We start from the raw sequence: 10,410 nt of genomic DNA, 5'->3' as shown, positions 1-10,410 counted from the left end.
CACCCAGATCATGATAATACGTATTATGGTTTGATATCCCAAATATCATCATTTAACATATGTATCATGATTGCATTATATTTACAAATATTTTTCTCATCCAACTTGACTATAGACATCAGCTTGAGCAATATCTTATCGGCTCAACGAGTTGCACATTTAAAGGACAACCGACGTCACTTTTTTGTTTTTTAACTGACACCAGAAAAACGCTTTATAGCATCTAAAATACCCAAAACATGCAGTATTATATTTTTAGTCAAATGCAAAACACCAATAAAAATGACTTAAAGTGTCCAAAATCTAAAAAATTGAGTTGCGAATTGGGCATTTTCAGAAAGTCCCGCCCCCCTTTCGTGACGTCACGCCAAGACGTCTTGCATTGCTTGTGAATCAATACAATGGCTTCAGATTCGGAGAATATGCTTTCTTGTTACACATCCAGTTATGAATATGATTCAAATAGTCCTGAGAAAAGCATACATGTTTGCAATCGATTAAAGAATTTATTTGCGCCATTTTGAGGCAAACGGGCGGGGGGGTAATGTCTCACCCAAGAAGAGGCAGAAAAATGGCGACCAGCTCCGTTGAGGAAATGAATCAGCTCGTTTCCACAGGCTGATACTATCTTTCCATGGAGTTTGCCTGTCTCGGCTGGCGGCTTTTGGGTGTAAGACATGGTTTAAAACAGTACAGCAAAATACATTAAGGTGATGGTAAGACGCAACAATGCGTCTTTTTTACGGTGAGGAGGCGGTCCTTTTCTGACGTCACGTACGGACTCGTCACCAACTCAAAAACAAGACTTCCTGATATATGCGGTGGAATCTTATAAAAATACGCCCAGTAGAGGTCATTTGAAGCCATTTTACAAATTATGGACATAACTTGTCCGGAGACGTCGGTTGTCTTTTAATCAATACGTTCACAGTGGTCACATCTGATGTTATTGTAAAACAGGCTGGGGTGAATTTATTGTTATCTACGAGGTGGCAATTTTATTTACTGGTTGAGTCTAAGTGTGAAAACTATGCAAAGTGTTAGTGTGCTGTGATCTGACGAGTCCATGTTCAAATTAGTTTCGGAAATTATATATATTTTTTCCTCCAATACACGATTAAAATGTTCATGTTTTCAAGTCATCTTCAAAAATAGGCATATGCAAATTAAAATAAAAACAATTACAAGAAAACTGAATCCCACTGACATTTTTGCCTGGTGATACTTTTATACTATTTATGTGCTGACAACACTGGAGGAAGAGTTAATAAGTATTTATGCAGAAATATAATACTGTTTGATTCAAAACACGTTTAAAATATTTTTTTTATTTCAAGATTACATCTTTCGCTAGTAATAAGATAATCATTCAAAAGATTGAAATCACCATATTACATTTTCATTATTTAAGTGTGAGATTGGCCAGTAAATGAGGAGTTCCATGCTAAAACAGGAAGCATCTGTTATTCACACTAATTTGGCTTTCATTCTGCTCTGTGGATTTAACATGAGAGCAACTAACAACGCCGTAAATTATACATTTCACCAGCTCAGGACGATATTTTTCACAGTCTGAGCGGAAATATGAGCAAATCTTTTTTATTCACGCCAGTCGTGTTTAATGAATCACGAGGAGATTGCTCTCTCTGCTCCCATTAATCACAGCTTCTCTGCTGCTGATTGAAGAGGCTAATATGAACAGGAATACCAATGAGCGCAAGGGGGAGAACATGCATGCTCGCTAAAAAATGGCAGAATAACTCAAGTGTCGGATAAGCAGCGTGCAATCCAAAACTGATCCTGTCTTGTCATTTTTTTCGATGACGAATAAAGTTAATCAAAATTTGGTTGGCTTGCCCTGTGATATGCAGAGACTCCATCAAATCACCGTGTGCCCACAAGAGGCAATTTGATGTCGGGCTGCAATTGAAAAAGTATGGAAATGAGTTACGATGGTACTTTTGGAAGAGGAATGCAAAGTCAAATCCAAAATAAAAAAAATGCTTCACTATTGAAGAAACATGGGCAGAACTCTTTATTGAGGGGGTATTTTGTTCACAAAATGTAATTGTTTCACTAGGAGTCTCTTCGTGTTTTGGAAATAAGACTTTAAAAAACATTAAAACGTTAAAAGATGAAACAGTGCCGATGGAAATCTCATTGTTTTCAGTTGCAAATACGTAGTATGGAACACAATCTCATTCCAACAGTAAGGATAAAGAAGGTATGATCGGGAAAACTGTAGCTTCCAGTAAGTAGCTGTTTATATTATATATTTTTTTAACCAGGGAGCATAAATTGAGGGAAAGTCTGCCAGTTAACCTTCTGTCAAAAATTCTGACCATATTTATCATTTTAGCTAGATTTTGCAGTTGTGTAAAAGAGCTAAATGTGGTACCCAAAGTAGGAGAAACAGTGACAATTGAACATCAATACTCTTAAAAGTGCACAATTTGTGATTCGGCTCTAACCAAACTAAAAGTATTATGTTGTGCTTGTGTCCTTAATTATTTGTCCACTTTGATGCATTTTTGTAAGAAGCTACTGGTGTTGGTGTAGCAGCAATTGTAAAATACCAAGATACCTCTTATATAAGACTTCAGAAAATATTATATTTTATGTTCAAAAACGTGACTAGGAACACTTACTTTTTTAGCACTGTTAGCTCGTAGCTAACACCAGCAGCGAACATTGATGACGTAATCTTTACTTGAATTCCAGGCTCTTCGTGGTATTGAAGAACTCTTCGGGACAAACAGGAATACAGTGTACAAATTTTACTGCAAAAAAAGCATACCATGGTTGTTTTTCTTATGATTGGTACCTGCTAACTAGGACGAATTATTAGTTGCATCCCACAAAATGAATGGATCTATAGTACTGTACAATGCACGTTGTTCAAGACAGAAAAGTATTGTTCTCCCCGTCGGGGAATCGAACCCCGGTCTTCCGCGTGACAGGCGGAGATACTGTCCACTATACTAACGAGGAGTGGCAACAACACGGCGATTTTATTTATTCTTATAATTTATTCCGAGACAAACTGTTCTGGTATTCCAAGATTACATAATACAATACTGTTTGACAAACGTAAAATACTGTACAACTACTACTACTCTACGACAAATTCCATTGGTAACGCTGGGGAAGCTAAATCATTTTCCCTCGTCCTCACCAGCACGGACGTCGTGCTCGTTTTATCCACTGTACGCTGGTCGACGTTGCTTGGCGCTATTTTCACTGACTCTTTATACTCGAGAGATAACAAAAAATACAAAACTAAAACTCCACTATAAATATTATTAGTTGTACTTTTTCACAAACGGCCAGGTACCTAAACAGGCTCCCACTCCCTCTCTTTTTAATACCCACTAAAATTAACAAAAAGATGTGAAATCCTGAATTTATGACCCAAATATTGCAAGACTGCTCTTATTTTATTTTGTTATATATTTTTTTTAAATATACGTTATACGTTGGTATGCATTGAGTCATTCGGGAATAAATGATTACATATTGTATCCCTCCCACTCTCGAAAATTTTAACACACAACCTACCTCGAGTTGAGTACACACACACAATTCAATCATACTGTCACTCACATCTGCCACCCATGTTCATGACAGAATCACAGCGTCAACCTCACCACGCCCACCCCCAAACATAGCCTCACAATTTTTTTATACATGCTAACAAATTTGTTGCTGGGAAAACCTGCATTTTGCATCGTCTTACAACATTCTCTGAAAGATGGAAGTGTCGCATTGCAGGCGGCAAGCATCCACATCAATAAAGGGTTGTGTCTGTCTGCTTTCATAGGGGGATTAAAACAGCTAAAATGCATAAATAAAGACTTCCACATGTAAACAACAACATTAAAAATAAAATTTAAAAAGCAGAATTCGGATTCTTGAAACATAGTTTACCCAGTTGGAATCATTGGATGCGGCTGTATATGGGCACCCAGAAACCAGCAGATGGGAGTGAACGTCATGCGGGCTTTGCCAAAGCTGATGGGACCTGACAGGACTGCAAAAGAATTAAAAGAAGAAAAAAACAGCAGTGGTGCTGCTTCCACTACTGAGGCCTTCGTGGGAGAGACATGCATCTCATTAAGATGCATACTATCCCTCTGCTCCAGTGTCTTGTAGTTAAAATTTCAAAAAAAATGGGTGCACCCACTTTAAATCCAGTAAGTCACTGTCAAAGAAAAGAAATTGAAAAAAGAAAGGTAAAGATCCCTACAAATAGGGGTGGTGAATCACTTAGGATTTGAGATCAGTGCAGCTTTTGATTTGAAGACAAAGATTACATTGGAAATCTTGATTTGTCACATCAACTATGAGGATGTTTACCCACCTCACAATCAAACAATTTATGGCCTGACCGATATTCTTTATTTTAGGGCCAATCTTCATTATGATTCGTGACATGAAAAAAAGATAACCAATACCTAGACTCAAGTATTTCAAATTAATATAAAATGCATTGATGCAGTATATAAGCAATACTGTATACTTTATTGAATTACGGACAAAATATTTACGCATGATCCCCTTTCATGTTAAATCATATTTCTTCTCCTGTATTATTGCTTTTGTTTTGAAATAGTGACTTCTAAATAAAAGGAGATAATTCTCTTAAATGTGAGATCGTGTCAAACGTAACAGAGGCATATTTTAACTGAAATCAATATTTATTTTTTGAAATTCCACCAATAAATGTGTGTCCACATTTCCATCACGAAAAGGCCGCATTTTCAAACAAAATGCATCATGTTGTGAGACTTGTGTATTTTTCTTGAAATTATGGCAACCTTCCAGTTTTTAAAGCATTCAACAAAAGAGACATTTACATGTAGATGCACCACGATCAAAAGAGAACCGAAAAACAGTCAGCTTTTATCCGGTCTTTTTTTTTTTCAAAATGCATCCGCGAGGACATCATCAGTTGCCTTGTCACCTCACCATAATAACACAACTTGTGTACGCGGAGAGAAACAAGCCATTACAAGTGCATTTGTTACAAGGGAGTTCACACTTGATCACAGCAATGAACACTTTTGTTGTCAAAGCAGGAAGGAAGATATTCATTGCTTAGAATATCTTGTTTTCTATCCTTTCACTCCCACCCCAACCCCATCCCTCTTCAATTGCTGCTGTGGACTGCAAATTTCCCCATTGCGGGACGAATAAAGGTATTCTGATTCTGATTCTGATTCTGATTCAACAGAGGCCCTGAAGGAAGTCATGGAACCTTATCAGGGCTTTCTTTATTTGGCACATACGAACCACACTTGGGACTCTCTCGATGCTGACACTGCAAGTAGAGTACGGCGTAAAATTGCCTGTAAACAGAGGCAACAAAGGTGCCGTGCACTTCACTTGCTTGTCTGTGTCGCCTATGTTGTATTATATAAGATATTGGGGGAAAAATTGCTTTTTAATTGGATTGGATTGGATTGGATTGGATATGCCTTTATTAGTCTCACAGTGGAGAAATTTACATTTCACAGCAGCAAAGTGATGAAAGGAATGAAAGTAGAATAACAAAATACATGAGCTGCTGGAAAGGCAGCCACTCTCGCGGCGCCGTCTTGAAGTCAAAATAACAAAAAAAAACCTAAATAACAAATAATATGACAGCACAGAGACAATATGACAAAACAAAGACACAGAGAGACATTCATTCTTCAGGACTTGCTGTACCCTCTTTGTGATGATATGAAGCAGTTCTAGATGAAAGAGGAGAGGATCAAAGCGTCTTTCCACCAGTGGATCAGGGACATCATGGTGGAATGTGCACGTCGACTACAAGCTAAATGTTGAAAGCAAACACGCAGCTGTAGCATCCATTGACGAAAAGAGATTGTCTCACATCTCCTGTTCCACATAAATCTGCTTCAATTCCAAGCCGCAACAGTTCCACATACGCATCGGCGCTCTGCGCTGACGCTCCTTTCTTCTTATCGCGGGCTCCTCAAGCCATGCATCCATCCAGCCGCAGACTGCCAACAGCACTGACCTTCCACTGAACAAAGCGGGGCTGTGAAGATGCTGCCCATTACAGGCGCAAAAAAGCACAATGGCCCCTTTGGTGTCCAGCGATGTCAGTCGAATGGCTCCGACATTGCTCCCATTCAAAAACAGTACTGGCATATTCATGCTGCCACAAAGGCGCAACCGCTCAGCACAGTCTCCTCCTTGATGAATGTCGTGGTCAAAAATGCTGAAAAACAATCTGTATCCGTTCCACACGATGCACAACAACACAAAGTGACAAAAGAAAACACAAAACAAGACAAAATCAACCAAAAAAAGCAAGGCTCATGAGAGCACTTGCTGAGGCTGCCTACTCGGGCGCCATCTTGGGACTTGCTTCTATACAAATAGTTTGGGGTCGCTTGAGAACCGGTGCAGCTGTTAAGTGTTAAATTAAACAAAAACATGTATTATTCTAATGTTTAAAATGTGAATGCAAGTGAGACATGCTGCATTTATGTTTTCAAATAAATATTCTACTTTATTCAAAACAATATTTAGTGTAATTACATTCCAATAAAATATACAGTAAAGTCTCGTTATATCGATATCGGATATATCGACAGTCCCGGTTATAGCGATACTATTTCTATGCACGCACGGAGAAAATTACATGCAAACAAGGTCGGATATATCGATAGTCCCGGTTATATCGATATTTTTTCGGACTCCCTTGAATATCGATATAACGAGACTTTACTGTACATAATTTATCCGTTTCTGCTTCCATTCAATAGACATTGTGCTGCTCCTTCCAATGTATGTTTCTCTGCCACCCAAGGCTAGTATAATACAGATCCATGGATAAAAAGGGAGCCCATCAAAACTCTGGGTCCCACACTCATATTAGTGCATGGGTGTCAAACTCATGGCCTTGAGGTCAAATCGGGCCATCACATTGTTTTATGAAATCAATTCATATGGATCAGCAGTTTCCATGATCCTAGATGAAATCTGTACCATGTGTAGTAAAAACAGCCTTGAGATGTTGCAAGATTGTGTACACCCTCTTTACAAGAACTTGAACAATCGTGGAAGAAACTATTATCCTTGAACTTTTTATTTCATGAGTAGGAATACCAATTTATTTCCCTTTCCATGATATAGCATTTACAGTAAAGTCTCGTTATATCGATATCGGATATTGGATTTGCCTTTATATATCGATAGTCCCGGTTATATCGATACTATTTCTATGCACGCACGGAGAAAATTACATGCAAACAGGGTCGGATATATCGATAGTCCCGGTTATATCGATATTTTTTCGGACTCCCTTGAATATCGATATAACGAGACTTTACTGTATATCTTAAATTTTTGCTGTTAAATAAAAGTATTAAAAAATGGCTCGTTGATCTTAGTGCAACTAGTAAATCGGCTCAAGCAACAGCAGGTTGTTTTGCGTCCTTGGAAGCTCTCAGTCGTACAGGAGTGGTTCATCGATGAAAAGGTTTCTTCAGCCGTCATCTGTACTTATTTGAAGGTCTCGGCCGTTTGGCTCCTCATCCGAAAAGCTTCGCCAGCGAACTAAAGTTGTGCTGGTAGCTCTGACCCTATATATATTTTTAATGTACAGAGGTGGCAGTGCCAGGCCGCTGCTTTGATATGTCCCTGCTCTAAGGTTGGGGGAGCAGTGGACTACTCACCAAAGCTAATCTGATTACTTCTTTTGTCCTGTATGATTATGTACTATGACGGGCCCTGATTGCCGCATTCACTCTGGTATCACCTCATCAGCATGACTAAGCCTACATGGTAACAATCTAAGAAGTCAGTTGTAGGCACGATCCAAATTAAACCTCAAACCACCATGGCGATTTAGTGAAGGGTTTTGCTGTTTTACAAAAATTGCTTCCCTTTCAAGCCATCTATTTTCTTTCACTAAGATTTTAACCTAGCAGGTTGTTATAGTAAAAAATGGTTGCTACTTGTCGGTGGCATAGGAGTATAAAGGCGGGCTCACTTGATGATTTAAACCTGTCAGAGATGTTCGATTGGACACCGTGGACGAAGGCTCGGGCCCAGAAAGATTCTTTTCCTGCTGGCAGGAGACATAGCCATTCATGACAGACGTCTGAATTCTGCAGCCCTCTGCCAAGCTATTTATTAAGAGTATATGCAAATGTAAGTGATACATAGTTTTCTTGATTACAATACCACGCCCCTGGAACGTTCTGAGCCCCAACAGCTGTAAGCAATAAAACATTGTCTTTTCCGTGAGCTGATAAATTTGTAACATGGCTAATGAGCTCTTCCTGTGCAGGATGTTCAAGTCGTAAATAACTTCAGTGATAAAGGAGTATCCCAAGTCCTAAATTCTGTGCAATGCCCTAGATGAAGCTGACAGTTTAACTTGTTTCTGTTGAACTGATTGACCCCAGGTTGTCTGTGCTTCAATTGTTTATTCGAGTCACACATGTTGACTAAACATATAACAGCATGAAACTTTTAAATATGATAGCTTCTTATTCTGTCTAATCTCTATCAAAACCACAGCATTGCAATTGGAACGTGTAGACAACGAAAATTCTAGACCATTCGGATAATTTACAGAAAAGCATGTCAAACCCGTTACAGAGATAACTCACACGTACTTTAAATTATGATAGGATAAAAAGTATAAGAAGTCTGGAAAAGTGTATCATCCAACACTCCTAATCATGTTTGTCCCTTTCCACAAACGTATTACACCAGTCACCCACTTGTTCTTTTTTAATGAAATCACAGGAGAGCAGACTCATTCCGCTCGCCCACTCCGACAAAGGAGGGCGACGAGATAAGAATGTTGAGTGAGAGACGTGCTAAAGTGAAAAGAGACAAAGACAGGCAATGGCAAGAGACTCCTGGGATGAAGTGCAAGGGCTGCGGCGAGAGGAGCTTAATTTCCCAGCACCATCTGTTAGCAGTGGCTGGCTTTTGAAAGCTCCACTTGTGTCAAACCTCCCACAACCGCACGCCAGTGGAGCACCGCTCACCCCCACTTCAGATGAGATGAATGAATCCACCTGCCTCTTTTCTAGGTCATCATGAATTTAGTTTCGGTACAAATGGCAGGTAAATTGTGTTGTTTTTTTCCCCTCATATATCCATTCTTTGCTTCATAATCAATGAAGGGAGGAGGGATAAGGGGAGGGTGTTGACAGTCTAACCCTTTCAGTTGTAGTGCAGGCCTGCAAAATTATCTTTGATAAACAGTCTGTTTAATCTGATCCGTCTGCTATCGATTGATGATGAGCCCACAAGGGGGACTGGGTGTATAGTATATTTATAGTGTACATACTTGGGGCTTTGTTTCTATTGGGTAAAGATCAGGTGGCATGGAGGAATCTCCATAGATTAACATTTCATCATTCACCAATACATACAAGGTTCGAAAAGAGAATATGAGGCCAACATTGAGGATTTGAATCGAGGTGTTGTGTGGATCAGATAGCGGGCCAGGATTTGTATCACATGATTTTGGGAGTACAGTCAATTGACAAGGCAAAAGTATTGTCACACTCTGCTGATGGTGTACATCAGCAGAGTACGAGAGAATATGTTAACATATCAGGCATTTCTGTCACTCTCAAAGTTGTTTTAATTTTCTTGTTTTGAAGAAGTTCATGTCCCAACAGTGTATGATGTTACGGTGGCTTATAAGAAATATGTGCACACCTTTCAGGAATAAAAGGTTTCATTATTTATATTTTCAAACACCCACTTGACAGCTGCATTATTTTTGTGGTGACTGGAACAGGATGAGTAGTTAAAAACAAAACAAAAACAGAGTGATAAGTTGTTCTCCCATTATTAAAGAAAAACTCAAATTGTATTATCTACCCATCCATTTTCCCTGAGCCTATCTGAACCGTCTATGGGCAGTATGCAAGGGACACCCTCAACCACTTGCCAGCCAATCGCATGGCAGACAGACATAAAAACCATCCATGCTCACAGTCACAAGGGACAATTTTGAGTGATCAATCTATCGGCAGTGCATGTTTTTAGAATGTGGGAGGAAACCGGAGTACACGGAGAAAATTCACGCAGGCAAGGGGAGAGCATAAAAACCCCACACCGGGACATTGGCACTGGAACCCACTGCGCACTGTGAGGTTTACGCACGAACACCCCCCCCCCCCCCCCGATTGTATTAGGAATTTACAAATTGGGCAGAAATTTGATCTGTATGCGTGCAATGCCTAGATTTATTTCTAACATCCTACAGCAAACCTTCAGCGGCTTCGACAAGAGCCCCTGAATAAGATGTCACAAAGCAGTGGGTGGGCGGCGGTGGGGACCCACAGTAGACAGCCGTTCCTTGGCATTTTCATGGCTTAATTTTAACATTCTCTTGGGGCGTATTGCCATGCTAATTTGTTA

The 10,410-nt window shown here is 39.5% G+C and overlaps 1 non-coding gene across 1 annotated transcript; it reads right to left on the bottom strand.

The window, feature by feature from the left end:
• Positions 1–2,919: 2,919 nt before the first annotated feature.
• trnad-guc (transfer RNA aspartic acid (anticodon GUC)) lies at positions 2,920–2,991 on the bottom strand. Its single transcript has one exon. It is a non-coding gene; the product is annotated as a tRNA-Asp (tRNA).
• Between the last annotated feature and the right edge of the window lie 7,419 nt (positions 2,992–10,410).

This window comes from Hippocampus bargibanti, linkage group LG13 (genome assembly GCF_051943395.1).
Source record: "Hippocampus bargibanti isolate YZ-2025 linkage group LG13, ASM5194339v1, whole genome shotgun sequence".
Lineage (NCBI taxonomy): Eukaryota > Metazoa > Chordata > Actinopteri > Syngnathiformes > Syngnathidae > Hippocampus > Hippocampus bargibanti.
This window is presented reverse-complemented; position numbering and strand designations above follow the sequence as displayed.